This window comes from Panthera leo, chromosome B3 (genome assembly GCF_018350215.1).
Source record: "Panthera leo isolate Ple1 chromosome B3, P.leo_Ple1_pat1.1, whole genome shotgun sequence".
Lineage (NCBI taxonomy): Eukaryota > Metazoa > Chordata > Mammalia > Carnivora > Felidae > Panthera > Panthera leo.
This window is the reverse complement of record NC_056684.1, coordinates 51,203,081-51,218,830: the sequence shown is the minus strand read 5'-3', so window position 1 is coordinate 51,218,830 and position 15,750 is coordinate 51,203,081. Positions and strand designations below refer to the sequence as shown.

Here is a 15,750-nt window from a genome sequence, read left to right as displayed (position 1 = left end):
GCCTTCATTTTTTGTTGACATACCTGGCGGTTTACTTATGAGGTCGGTGTATAAGGCTTTCTCACAGATAAAGTTCTTGGTCACAGTATCACCTGCTAGTTGCTGCTTGTTTATCCAAACCAGAAGCAATTTTTCTTCATTTTACAGAACACGTGGCCATTGTTTTGATATTCTCATGACTCCTTTTGCTGCATCTAGCCCCCTTCTTCCTTAATATGGTTGATGTAGATTTCTTATAAAATCTTGCAATTTTGGCTACTCGCATATCTTGTTTGTACTTCTTGATTTCCTTCTTAACATTCACCGTAATCATCTCCTTCTTCTTACTGCCTTTCTTTTCAGTCTTTTTTTTTTTTTTTTTTGCATGGGGCCATTGTATATGCTTGCATGGATGTTATCTACACTACAGTATTAAATTGTATTGATACAAATGATTATAAAGTTTATAATAAAGTTTTAAATAAAAGTTTTATAATAAGGTTTAATATAAAGTATTAAAAATAAACTCTTGTCATATACTGTATTTAATGTAACTGGCAATAAGGCAGGAGAAGAAAGGGTCTTTATCAGCAGACAGCCTGACCTACAATGAAGCAAAAGCACTCCTAAATTTACTCTTGTATGGGAAAGCAAAGAACTGTCCATACGTGCCTTGAAGTGACAAAGAATCCACTAGTGCTAGTTATGGGCACCTTTCAATGTTTTGAAAAATCACTGATTTCTGATTTCAAACACCATGGCCTGAGACTGAGCATCGGACCATGGGAGATGATCACCCACAATCCTGCAGCAAGAGAGAGAGAAGAACCATTGGCTCAGTTGTGATCATGTGATGTTTGGCATCACATACGACTCTTATTGTAAGACATTGCTTGTTTATCAAGTTAAAATTTATTAGAAATGTTTTTTCATCTTGTGGAACACTTGTAGAACAAGTTACTTACAATCTAAGGTTTTACTGTATTTAGTGCATTGCCTGGCACAAAGTGCTTCCTCAATAGTAATGATTATTATTACCAACAGAGTCTTTGGATTTGGCAAGTAAAGCTTTAACATCCAGGAACAAGATTCTGCTCCAATTGCCCTGGGTTGCCCTGGTGGTAAGAAAGGGGCATTAGCGCTCCCTTCTCCAAAGAAAGCTAGGACTTTCTCAAGCAAAAGGTGTAGGCTTAGCCCAAGAGAGAGTTTGCATCTGTGTGCTGCTCAATAGTGACTCTATATTAGAATTACCTGGGGAGCTTTGAAAACTTCTGATGCCTGACTGTGCCCCAGATGATTAAATCAGAATCACCAGGGGTGGGACCATGCCATCAGTATGAATTAAAATTCCCCAGGTGAATCCAATGTACAGGCAAAGTTGAGAACTGTTTCTGGTGACTGAAAGGTGATCCCAGATGCTGTTCTTTAGGAACGAGAGCACAACATACCTGGAAAATGCAGGAGTCAGAGAAGCTAAAGAAAATTATGCCTGTTTCCAGGTACTCCTCAATAACGTCCTGCTATATTTAGTGAAATAGTCTGAATTTCCTGGGTGGATCTGCAGAGAGGCATCCCTTATTAATGTTATGCTCTGGATGGAGAACTCAAATAAAAATACCTAGATTTTGGTCCAGCTCTACATTTCCAGGTTTGAACATATCACTGGACATTGTGGTATCTCAGTTTCTCTAGCACAATGGGTTGTGTGTGGCCCTCAGAATTAGCAGCCACTACTCCAGTCTATTGTTGCCATGAAAGCATGTTGAGACCAGTGTGCTCTGATCATCCACTTTCTCAGAAGCCAGAATTCTGTATTTCTGTGATTTTCTCATTTTTAAATGTTTCCAACTAATTCTAATTTTGTTTATTTTTTAAAATTTATTTCTTTAATGTTTATTTTTGAGAGAGAGACAGAGACAGAGACAGAGAGAGAGAGAGAGAGAGAGAGAGAGAGAGTTAGTGGGGGAGGGGCAGAGAGAGAGAGAGAGAGACACAGAATCTAAAGCAGGCTCCAGGCTCTGAGCTGTCAGCACAGAGCCTGATGTGGGGCTGCAAACCACGAAACGTGAGACCATGACCTGAGCCAAAGTTAGATGCCTAACTGACTGATCCACCCAGGAGCCCCTGACTAATTCTAATTTTAAAATGCAGACATATTATGATTGCTTTCTCAGTTAAAGGCTTTTTACCCTATTGACTTTTGAAAAACTATACCACCTTTTGGCTCTTCCCATTTTTCATGTGTGTTTAATGACTTTTTTTTACTTGTATATACACTACATAAATAACATAAGAAGTGATATTATTTTTATATTGTGGATTTAGGAAAAAATACACTTACCAATGTCTGATATAGGAGTTTCTAGTCAGATCATAGAGAGTGAACTTGAATTGCGCTCCATGTGTGGATAAACCCAAAATGTTCTGTTTTGTGTATGAATGCCAACTGGCAGGCATGAAGAAGTAGCACCCTCTCATGACTTTCCAGCAATTGCATGTGTGTTATTTCCACATTTTGAACTGCTCTCTTATTAAGCTTTTCTTTTGCCCAGAGGGTATTTTTCTGTGTTACAACTTTATTTTCAAGTGCAGTTTGAGTGCAAGATAACTATGAAACCCCAAAGGTTGAAAAATTGATGAAGAAAATGATTCAGAAAGAAGGAAAAAAATGAGTACAATAAACTTTCATCACATTCACATTATATTTTATGGGCAAACTGTATTTATGCACTTTTGAATTGTTGTTTATTACCTGTACACTTGTTTTCATTGTTGAATTGCTATACTTTTTTTTTTAACCTGAGAGATTTTGGGTAGTTTGGATATTTTGGTATGAGATGGAAAATATCACAATTTTTCCTGTTCAAATGAATCAAAAAAACATTTTCACTTTGCAGTCAGTTTTTCAGGAATGAGCAAAAGTCTCTAACAGGGATCAGTGTATCAATCTGTGGGCCAACACAAAACATGTCTGGACCACATATGGCTGGCAAGATGCTAGTTTCTGACATTCAATGAAGAATGGCTGCAAAAGTACTGTAAAAATGTTAAGTGCTGAGCCAGCATGAGAGCTATTACTCTAGGCCTTTGAGGCTACACGATGTGGGGCAGTGCTTATATTCCTTAGGGATATAAGGTCTTTTCTCACCCTCATTACTTTTCCATGGGTTTTCCTAGCCCTTCACTCCATGATACACAGGGTTCTCAATCAAATTTGGATTTTCTGTCCATTTCCTTCTGAGACCAATCAGCTTCATGAACCTCCTGGTCAAGCTAGTAATCTGGACATGGATTTGTTAATTGCCTGGGGACTATGTGGGGCAGTGGAGAGGACAGCAATTTGGGATAATAATTTCTTCGTATTACTATTACTATGATCATTATTATTGACATTTTGTAAACCTCAGGCTAGATTACAAGACCTCCAAGTTCTTTTTCAATTCTAACATTCTATGATTCTAGAAACGTTCTTATAAACATGCATGTATGTTTCCATAGAAGTAACACCCTCCAAAGGGAGGCATATATTCTTATTACCAATATTTGCTCATCTCATTCAGCATGTATTTACTGAAGGTGTACAGACTACTGGATGTTGTTCTAGGCACTGAGGGTTAAGAAGTTAGCCAAACGACAAAAACTTTGTCTTCTCATATTCTGACCTCATATTCTTGTAGTTTCAACAGACATAATTTTTTCTCCTCATTTAATACCTGTTACTGGCTGAGTAAAGGAACTCTGATACTCCATATGGAGCAATATAGTATTAGGGAAAGAAGGCATTCTCAGTGGCATACAGGAATGAATCATTTTCTTCATCAATTCTTCAACCTTTGGGGGGCTCATGGTTATCTTATATATCTCTAATATAGTACTAGGGAAAGAAGACATTCTCAGTGGCATACAGGAATGAAAAAGAAGTTTTGACATGAACTTATTTGAGATGGTGGGTGGAGTTGATTGAGAGGTCTGAGACACCAGAGTTGTGAATTGGTTTACTCTTTGATAGTGTTTACAAGATGCCACCATTCACAGATGGCCTGCTAGCCTCAGGCCCAGGCAGTATTTTCACATCAAGTTGTGTGATGGCAGACAGATGAGTCAGGTTGAGGGATAAAATGGGCATGTGGGTAACCACATCTGTAAGCTGAAACTGGTCAAATCACAAAGAAATCAGTGGTGTTACATTTATGGCTGATTCTATCTAAAGGATGCCCATTCTCTCCTTTTCAGGGAAGCTTGGCAAAACATCTTTCCTTGGTAAAAGTAGCCTGTCCTTACCCTCACTTTAAAGGTTCCTTGGTTTTCCCTGGGGACGTTGCCTTTGAAATGCAAACTTTTATTCTCCTTCTGGTCCATCTTCTTCCTCCCTCTCCTTTGCTCCTCTTTCTTGCTTCTTTTTCTTTTTTTCCTTTCCACTATTTTTTTCTTTTCTTCTCCTTCCTTCCCCTCCTTCTCCTCCTCTGTCTCTTCCTTCAGTTAAATAGAAAGTGATTTTAAGGGTCTGTGATAGATTAATTAATCCCTATTGGGGATTTAAAAGGTAACTTCTCTGGAGACTCCTGAGAAAACAGAACCAAGGCAGCCTTGACATACAGGGACTTGGATATCACATCTGCTTTTCAAAATATAAAAAAGACCACAGATGCCTTGAAATAGACCTGATAAATGTTCCTGTGTTGCCTTAAACCAGGCCAATCCCTGTTTAAAGCTAAGATAGGTAAATGCCCACTACCTCCTAGAAGTGGACCAATTATGAGGGCAAAATAGGTTATAGCAATTGGCGTTATCATAATGGTCCGTTGTCAAGTAGTTAGAGAACAGCAACAAACAAAACAACAAAAAATCTCTCAGAGTCATTGTCAGGAATTTGAGCGGAAGCTATAACCAAGAAATGGCAGCCACTTAGTTAAGATCTGGAGGTGAGTCATTTGGATTATTCTTTTCCTTGTTAACTATTGATGTACCATTGCCTTGATGAGGTCTCTCTATGCTTATTATGTATTTCATTGAGGCCCTCTATAGAAATACCCTGATTAAATCACTTCTACACTTATACTTAGGATACTCCTGAGAACATGTGACTGTATCCTGTGCTACCTTCTATATGAAATGTCATGTGAAATTTGTTTTTCTTCTTACTGAGTGATTAGAAGGGCTCTGTTTCGTTTAAAGAGCTGTTTGTTTTGTTTTGTTTTGTTTTTTAAGGTATTTTATATTTTTGGTCTATTTGGACAATAAAAACCACCCATGCCTTACCCTATTTTCCTGTTGGTTTTCAGGATACTCAAAGCCAGATTTGGGTTTCAGCCTGTAACAGCTATCTAGAACTTTATGGTTTACACTCCATCTTTGACTTTGCTTCCCAATCTCATGTATATTCTATTTCTGGTCTGGATTTTTCTAATCTTACCCTCCCCACCCATAATATGTTCCTATGTTTTCACAGGGGATAACCTCAAATCTTTTGTGAAATTCCTGTCTTTCTATCCAAGCTAGCAATATCTGAGCTCATATTCTCATGTGTCTTGGCAGATTTTCTGCAGCAGTTTCCTATTTAAGCTCACAGCCTCCTGCCTTGTTTCCCTTCTATCCATTCTGCTGGAGTTCTCTCTGGAGAACTCAGATTTAAGCATGATGTTCCCATGCTTAAAACCCTGCCAGCAATGCCCTTTCTCTGTAGGCAGAACAAGTTGTTAAGATTTTTCCTTACTTATGGCTCTAATCTTAACATGAGCTCCCTTTCGTACATCCCATATTTTTGTAAATTTTATTCAATGAGTAATAGTTACTATAATTTTCACCACAGCAGTAATTTTTTGTACACTGTAGCATGGGAATTTAGCACATTTCCTTTATCAAAAAGTCAGTGAGTCCCATGCTCATGTACCTGAGAGGAAAGGGAATAAACCATGGATGGAAGGAAAATTGTCAGTCTGCTGAGGCTACATGGTACCAGTTTGGTAATTTGGTCATATCCAGAAGCTAATTTATTGTGATCTGAATCTGTCAAGCTAAATATTCTCTAGACTCTTCCTTCAAACACTGTCTTTTAAAATAGGAGGGAACTGAGAGCATAAATAGCTTCCTACCAAATTCATTTCCTGATCTCGTCTTCCTCCCTACACCTCTCTGTTACCTTCTTTTGGGTAGAAGCAAGATAGATTTACATATTATAGTTCAACTAGATTTCAATGTTTTCATAGTCTCTGGATTAACCCTTAGTGAAATATGACTGCATGAGGATCAGGAGGTGTATGGTGCTGTGTGAGTGTAGATTTGGGGAGATGGAGGTTGAGGATTATTTGTGACCATGTCATAAACTGACTATGAGGTCCTGAGTAATTTGGGTCTTTGATTTATGGATAAAATGAGAGTGTTACAGTGGATTGTCTCCAACCATCCTTCCAGCTAACTGATTCTTTATTATTATTATTATTATTATTATTTTTTTTTTTTTTGAGAGACAGAGAGAGAGAGCGTGAGTTGGGGAGGGGCAGAGGGAGAGGGAGACACGGAATCTGAAGCAGGCCCCAGGCTCTGAGCTGTCAGCACAGAGCCTGATGTAGGGCTCTAACTCACAAACTGTGAGATCATTACCTGAGCTGAAGTCAGATACTTAACCGACTGAGCCACCCAGGTGACCCCCAGCTTCCTGATTCTAAATAGATAAAATTTTCTTATTCATTAATTTATTAGCAAATATTTATTGGACAGCTATTCTGTGCCCAATACTGTGCAGCCAAGGGTATACAGAGAAAACACAGAATTCAAGAAACCTTCCACTATCACAGAGCTTGAAGTTTAATTAGGAATTTACGTAAATACCCATAGCACAAGGTAGAAACATATTGACGCCATTGGAAATCAATAGTTCATAGAGCATAGTAACCTCAGATGTCATAGAGTGTCTAATTCTCAAAGTGTGTCCATGAAACTTCAGCTTCACCAGGGTAGAATCTTGAGTACTATTTTGGAACCACTGAATCAGAATCTGCGTTTTAACCACATCCCCAAGTGATTCATATTCCCATTAAAACTTGTAAAGCACAGATCTGGTCCAAATCCATCATTAGGTGTAGAAATAGGTCCTGAAGGATAAAATAACTTGGCTTCTTTAGTGGGAAGGTCAGGACTTGAACCCACAGCCCCTGAATCTTGCTGGAGTATGTATATAGTGTGTCATTCCTTGTTACGAGGTGCTGTGGGACTTCAGAGAAAATCAATGATTGGCAACTATGCTCAGTTCAGTTATAACATATACCAATGAACCTAAGCTTTGCAACTCAAACCAGATTGGAGAATATAGCCTGATTTAGCCTGTTGTACATTCCATGGATCACATTAGCTGCTGTTTCTCACTAATAAAATCAATGCTATGTCTTATCTCTATGCTCTCTTTGAAATGCAGAAATGTTGACAATCACCAAAAGTGGAGGAAATATTCTGCCCCTGCAGAAGAAATTTCCAGGCTAGGCTTACTGCTTTGTCAACAAATCCATTACTACCAGTGAGAAAATAAAACCCTGAACACTTACAAGCACACACCCTACTTACAGAGGGCCACAAGAGTCCTCTTCCCACTGTGCAGCCTGTGGAATGGACTACCTAAATCGGCCCTGTAGGCTAAGAGGAAGACATGAAATGAGATTCCAGTTTCTCAGTGAGCCTTTCTATGTTCTATTGGGTAGAAGTAGTCCTACCCTGCTTGTGTAGAGAATTCACAGGGTTAATGACTAAAGAATGGAGTTCTTGTAATCAATATAGTCCTCTGGCTTTATTGATTAGAATCACCTGCTTATTTTGCAGCTAAGATTTTTTTTTTTATCCCATTCAAAACAAAGACACCCTAGGGGACCATTAAGTAAATAGGCATTTAAGACTTTTTTCATTGCTAAGAAAGTAGTTAATTATTATTAGTGCCTAAAAGTCTCAATTCAGACAGAACACCTGAATGCACACACTGCCGAAATGGTAGTGACGTGTCTCCTATGAATGGATGCCAATTTGCAGTTTATTGAAAAAATTCTGCTTCCTCTTTAGAGTAGTTGGGGAGGGGTGTGACTCCACATTTAACTCCTGAAAAACAATGAGACTTGGCAGAACTCTTCTTCAAAGGAGCTGAGGGTAGAACAGCTTTCCCAAATATCACATGTCCCTAGTGGACATCACTGTTGCATGCGCAAGCAGTTCATGCCACAGCCTGTCTAAAGAAATAGATTGCTAGTATGGAAACCCTTTAAAGACATCAGGTCAATTTTATTTTATTTCAAGAACACAGACTTTGTACTGCTTCTGGAAAATATATTAAATGCAGACTCATGGTAGTCCCTGAGTAACTTGTTTCTGCTAGTTTGGTACAATACTCAGGATTTAATATACCACTTAATGACCTATTTTTTTCTCCTTATTTGTTAATTACACAAATCACTTGGCCTATACATCTTTATGGAGCATCTACTATGTATAAGATGTTGTGCATAGTGCTTTTGAAGTATGATAATAACGTCTAGAACTTATTGGTATTTTAGTTTTTACAAAATACTTTTATATTTGATCCTTATAACATCCTCTGGAATTCACACGGTAGGAGACTACTCTTCATGTTTTAAAGATAAATAAATGTAACAAAGTTCTGTTAAATATAGAGTTGTCGTATGACCCAGCAATTCCACTTCTAGGGATATATCCAAGAGAATTGAAAATGTATGTTCACATAAAAACCTGTACATGTGTGTTCATAGCAGCTTTATAAGTAATAGCTTAAAAGTGGAAACAATCCCAATGACCCTTAATGAGTGAGTGGATAAATAAAATGTAGTCTGTTGGTACAGTGGAATAATATTTAGTAATAAAAAGGAATGAGTTACTGATACAAACTTCAACAAGGATGAGCTTAGAAAACATCATCCTAAGTGAAAGAATGTAGACACAGAAAGCCATACATTGCATGATTCCATTTTTATGAAATATGAATAAGAAATATATAGAGACATAAAGTAGATTAGTGATTTCCAGGGTCTGGGATGGGGCTGGGAGTTGGGAATGACTGCTAACAGGTATGAGGTTTCTTTTTGGGGTGATGAAAATGTTCTGGAATGAGGTAGTGGTGATGGTTGTACATTCCATGGATCCTGGGTTGATGTACAACCTTGAAAATATGCTAAAAGCTATCAAATTATACACTTTAAACATGAATTGTATAGTATGTGAATTATACATCAATTAAATATAACATTAGTTTTTAACAGTGACTTACCTAGTGGCAGAAATGTGGTAAGTACCCATGTTGATTATTGCTATTATTATTATTATTATTACTACTACTACTACTACTATTATCATTTTTTTTTAGAGAGAGACAGAGAGTGAGTGGGGAAGAGGGGCAGAGGGAGAGAGAGAGAAACTTAAGCAGGGTCCAGGATCAGCATGGAGCCCTATGTGGGGATCAGTCCTACAACCCTGGGGATTGTGACCAGAGCCGAAACCAAGAGTCATAGGCTCAACCTACTGACCACCCAGGTGCCCCAAGTACCCATATTTTTAAAATGTCAGACACATTCAGTTTTGGTCACCATGACTAATAAAAATTGTCTGAATTACACAAAGATGTAGTCTTTGTTTTCAAGGACCTTGCATATATGAACATGAAAAAATAAAATACTGACAAATGAATGGCAGATAAAATAAGTGATAGGAATGAAGGATTCTTAAAGTGGGGTCTTAAAGACAGGTTTTTGTGACCCACTCCCAGAGTTTTGGATTTGATTTGGATGTGATTCCTGAAACTCTATTTTTAAAAAAGATTTTAGGTGTGCAAGAGACTCATCCATATCTTGTTTTCTCCTTCTTGCCATTTGGGATGATTACACTTCCTTAGCCTCTTCTGGTTGGTTGCACCGTATAACTAATTCTGGCCAGTGGGTTGAGAGTGGAAGTTACATACATCACTTTTGGGTTAAAGCACTTAATTGCCAGTGCTAGAGCCTCCAGCATTCTCTTCTACTGCTATACCAATTAAGGAGGCCAGTTATTCTGGACAGTTCAGGTGTAGAATGATGCAGGTTTCATTAGCCTGGATCTCTGAGTTCCTGCTAGGAACAAAGAGCACTGAAAATTATCCAGACCTGCAGGGGGCTTTGTATTAGCAATAAGTAAAACTTTATTATGTTAAACCATTAACGTGTTGTAGTGTTTGTTATTGTAGCATACTTTAGCCTATCCTTTTTAAAAAAAAATATTTATTTTGAGAGAGAGAGAGAGAGAGCAAACAGGGGAGGGGCAGAGAGAGAGGGAGAGAGAGAATCCTAAGCAGGCTCCACACTGTCAGCACAGAACCCAACGTGGGGCTTGATTTCCAAACCAGCCAGGTTTGGAAATCAGCAGTAGAGATAGTAAATGCTAAAGAATTGTGGAGTGAAAAGGACATTTAGGGCTGGGGGTGGTCTGGAAAAGTTTAATAGAAGAATTTGAGCTAGGCCTTGAAAGATGGGATTGGGATAGGGAAGAGTAGTAGGACATTCCAGGTGGGGCAGATATCACAAATGATAGGGGAGGAGTCACACCAAAGTAATAGTTCATCTTATTTCCTTTTCTCTTAAAAATGAATGAAGACTTTATAATGTACTTGGAAGGCAGATGCTTCAGCTATTGCCAAAACATTTATTTTCTAGTTGGACAGGGTGGGATAACAATCCTTGTGGACTGTCATCCAATTAATCTTTCAACAAACATTGAATTACTTCAATGCTTCATTTGTTTTAATGGAAAATTGTCCTGAATTCTCTTTTTTTAAAACTTTTTAAATGTTTGTTTATTTTTGAGAGAGACAGAGCATGAGCGGGGAAGGGGCAGAGAGGGAGAGAGAGAGAGAGACAGACAGACAGACAGAATATGAAGCAGGCTGTAGGCTCTGAGCTGCCAGCACAGAGCCTGATGTAGAGCTTGAACCCACAGACTGCAAGAGCATGACCTGAGCTGAAATCGGTCGCTTAACTGACTGAGCCACCCAGGCGCCCCCTGAATTCTCTTTGCAGAGAGAATGTAAGTGCATCATTTTTGATGGAATTAGGGAAGATTAGCTGATGGTAGACTTGAATGCCGGGCTGAAGCCCTCCTCTCCCATACTACATTGAGAAAAAACTCAGGTATTTAGATCCAGGTGATTTTTTTTTTTTTTTTTCCTTTTCCATCTGAAACAGGTTGCTGTTTCAGATGGAATAGAACTTGCTGCCAGCAGGCTTTCCTTCCTTGCTTTTGTCCAACTGTCTTTGTTCCCTCTTCTGCTTGTTCTCACAGCTTCCTTTCTCCCATCCACCAAACTTTTGGAGTATGAGATCAGTAAGGAAGAGAGAAAAGGAATTGATACTTACTGAGGGCCTGGTTGGTACCACATATGTGTTTGGTATATATCTTCTTATCTAGTTCCTGATGACAGCACACTCTGAGAGGTACTATTTGCCCCATTTTTGTGGATGAGAAAGCTGAGGCTAGTGATTAAGGAGATTGTCCAGAAGTACACAATTAGAAAATGGTAGAGCTAGGACTCAAACCAAAGATATCAGTATCTTTGACACTGATATCCTTTAAACAATACCACATTGCCCTTGGTGAGTTAGAAGCATTGCAGTTTATTAATCCATCTCCTTTTGGACAAACTGCCATAAAGTACTTGTTTGGAAAGAAAAGGTTATAAATCTAAGTCTTTGTATCTTCCATAATGTTTACATGATTGCTTAAAACATTCTCATTTAGATAGCAAGAAATTGCTATAGGAAGAGGGATGCTGGTAAAGTTAATTCTAATAAATTCTACAATTGCTTTTTTATTGAGACTGAATAAGTGGATGTGAGACACCAAAAAAGGAACAAAAATGCTCTAGCCTTATTTTAGCTCTTCGAGAATTCTGAGTAATTATGCATTATTACAAGTATATAGAGGATGATTTAGGTGGATCATAAGTACTTCATAGTGGGATGAAGACTATGGGGCAGCGAAACATCAGAACAAACAATTTATTGCACATGCAGAGGGATATTCACTTAATGCAGAAATACATACCAAGTGCTCAACATGTGTGGGGCACTGTTCTAGGTGCTGCAGATACAGTAGCAAATGAGACAAAGCCCTGGCTGTCATGGACCTTAAAGCCTGTGGGAATCAGGTAGTAAACAAAAAATAAAAGGCTGCCATATGTAGTATGCAGAATAATGACTCCCCAAAGATGTCCACATCCTAATTCTAGGAACCTGTAAATATGTTGCCTTACATAGAAGAAGAGACTTTACAAATGTGATTAAGTTAAGGACCTTGAGATGGGGAGACTATCACATATTATTCATGTGGGCCCAATCTAATCACAGAGGTTCTTAAAAGTAGAAAGTATTTCCTGGCTGTGGTCAGGAGGTGGGACGAAGAAAGAATGGTCAGAGAGATGCAGTTGTGACTGGCTTTGAAGTTGGAGGAAGGGGCCATGTTTCAAGGAATGTTAAGTGGGCTTTAGAAGTTGAAAAAGGTAAGGAAACAGATTTCTCCTCTAGAATCTCCAGAAAGGAAGGCAGCCCTGCTAACATCTTGATTTTAGCCAGTGAGGCCCATGTTGGACTTCTGAACTACAGAACTGTAAGATAATAAATTTATGTTGTTTTAAGCCACTGAGGTTGTGGTAATTTGTTACAGCAGCCATAGAAAAACAATTCATTATAGTAATGTCTTTTATGAGAGTAATAATTTCTCTGAAGAAGATAATATAGGAGAAGGAGATAGCTGGTAACTTCTAGTGGGACAGTTTTTCCCCCCCTAATGTTGTGGTCAGGGAGGGCCACTCTGAGGAGGTAATCGCTGGCAAAAACCTCAATGATGAGGAGCCAGCCAGGTGGAAATCTGGGAAAAAGGGTATTCTTGGCATAGGAAACATCACATGGGTCTGGAAGGCACTGTCCAGTGCACTATGATGGTGATGCATGAGTTTGTCAGAAATAGGCTTTCATTCATTCATTCATTCATTCATTCACTGATTCACTCAACAGGTGTTTATTGAGTAGGTCTGATGTGCCAGGCACCGTTCTAGGTGTTTGGGATGTAGCAATGAAAGCATTATTTCTGTATTGGTCTGCCCCTCAAGGCTTGGTTTCACCTCTATGTGGAATTCTCAATTCCAGAGGAAAGTATCAGATGCTCTTTTTAAAAATGGTTCCTTAGATCTTAGGGAGATTCATATAAAATCCACCCAAACCTGGATGTGTTTGCCCTTATAGACGCTGGGTAGCATCTGGGCAATTCTTACCTCTGAAGTTTTCTAAAAGCCACCAGTACAAGAATAATACTGTAAAATTAAAAATTTGTATCTATCTTGCTGTGAAATATTTGTGGTAGTAATATTAACAATAATCCTTTCCTCACTTTTAGTGTATCACATTTTAGTACCTAATATGTCTGGCTTGATTCATTCTCTGAATAACTTGAAGTTTCCTATAAAGTCAGAAAATGCTATATCTGTGTGGCTGTACACACATATAAATAAACAATGAGCATTTCAATCAAACTTTTTTGATCTATATGACTTCATTCAAACATTTTTCCTTACCAAATCCCTAAAGTTTTGTTGTTGTTGTTGTTGTTAGATTTACTAATTTAGTCGGTGAGAAAGATAAGCAAGAATGTATTGGCGAAGTCACCTATCTCTTCAAACAGCTGATGTTCCTGCAAATCAGAATTGATTTGAATTAAGGTGAATGATAAACGTGCCCTGTCAGACTGCCTCCTGGGAGTGGACTGGGTGAGTTTTCAGGGTGAATTTTCTTTGTTCTCCTGGCCTCAGGCTAACTGTGGCTCTGTCTTTTTCTCCTTACTAGAGTGGACTTTATCTCCCTCTGCCTCATCTCCCATTCCTTCTCACTGAGGCACAGACTGAGTTCTGCTATACCAACCTCGAGACTAGGTCACACTGAGTAGTCACTGATGCATCTTGTCTTTCTAGATACCCCATTAGGCCATGGTCAAAATCCTAAGAGCCTGATGAACTAGAATGAATCTGGGTGGAAAACTTATAGGGGTTTATAAATCTGAGATTCTGGTATGTAGGTAGGTGATTCCCCATGTGCAGAGTGTTGGAGAGAACTACTCACAGCTTCATGCTGCTTACAAGGTGGATGGCCTTTTCTTTCACCACTCTCCCTCTTTTCAGGCCTGGAAGGTTCCCCTTCTCAGCGCTGTAACATTTTTGAATGTTCCTTTGAATAGCTCAAGGACAATGCAGAGAGTGAACACAAGAGAATGCCCCTTTGGAAATACAGAAACAAATTTCCAGCACTCCCAGGGCCCTTTGTATAGGCTCCTTTCTTTGCTTCAATTTCCTTTGCCTTTAGTCTTCTGCTTCCTTTAAAACTCAGCCCAGAAATGCCTAGCCCAGAAAGCTTTTCTGACCTATGCCTCTTACCTCAAGTGCACACCATCCTCTAGCCCCATTCTTTAGCACTAGGCACATCCTCTACCATGGCCTCTGTTGGCTAAATCTTGACCGTTTGCTTGCATTTGTTTCTGAGGTCTTCAGGAAGGCAAAGATCCTAGCCCTGTTATATTGTGGATGCTTAGAAAATGCTTGTTGAGTGCACATTCCTCAGGGCCAGAGGTAGAATTGAGCAGGCTGTTTTTTACTGCTCCAGGTAATTTTAATACCCATTTTACATAAATTACCTAAGAATAGTAGACTCTGGAATTAAGAACAATCTAAATTGACATATGTTTCTTGTGTGAGTAATGGCTTTTGCAAATTGATTAGACCCTTTTCTGAAAAACAGCAGGAGTGCATTTTATACATATTAGCATTTTATAAATATTGCCATTTAAGCTTTTAATTCTGGTTCAGCCATTGGAATTATGTCATATGCCTAAAGTCAAACAGATGTTCAGAAGGATGACTTGTCACTGCCCAAATGCAGAAAAATGGTAAGAGCCATTCAAAACTCACTGAAGTGTCAATAAACATTGAAAGAAGAATTCTCTTGGGATTAAAAAAAATCAAAGAAACAAAATGAAAAGGCCATCCTTCCTAGGGGACAGTTTGAGACAGAGGATCAGTGAGAAGCAAGATGAAAAGCCTTATTTCCTTTTCCACTCCCAGTTAGTACAGGGAGAAGATACCAGGCATTTCTGACTTGTGGAGTTACTTCTCTTTCATGGGTTTCTGCATTCATGTCTTCCAAAGTTCAGGGAACTATAGAGGTTTTTCCTGGGTTCAGGTAAGAGCCTTTGAATTTCAAATTATGGATACCCTTGAGCACTGTAGACCAGTGTGCCATGACTACCTAACTCTTAGCTATGGTCCTTTATAAAGGAAAACAGATGCCTTTGCAGTTTTTTCGTAGAAGGACTGGGGCAGAACTGTTTGTCTGTCTGATTGGGGTACAGATTGGTTGACCAACATTTATTAAGTACTTGTTATGTGCCAAATACCCGGGATGGATGAAAAATAACAAAGAGGTTTCTCTTTTCCAGAAACTTAAATGTCATGGAGGTGGAGAGGTGTCTCATCTCTAAGATCACCAGAAATCAAAGAGATATCCTTGCATAACTTGGTATCTCCATGTACTTATACATTAAACTTATTGGCTGTACCTATAATAATTTCAGGTTTTGGTGACCTAGATTTGATGTATCACAGAACAATGTGAATTAGTTTTTATTCATTCCAGGGGGCTTAATTTTCCATGTGAAGTGATACAGTGTTTCAGTTTTGGGAGGAATTAGGCCAAGTTGAAAACAAATAAATAT

At 38.7% G+C, this 15,750-nt stretch overlaps 1 long non-coding RNA gene across 1 annotated transcript; it reads left to right on the top strand.

The window, feature by feature from the left end:
• Positions 1-4,812: 4,812 nt before the first annotated feature.
• On the top strand, positions 4,813-15,542 carry LOC122221186. Its single transcript, XR_006203125.1, has 4 exons — positions 4,813-4,901; positions 13,602-13,756; positions 15,101-15,218; positions 15,475-15,542. It is a non-coding gene; the product is annotated as an uncharacterized LOC122221186 (long non-coding RNA).
• Positions 15,543-15,750: the final 208 nt, after the last annotated feature.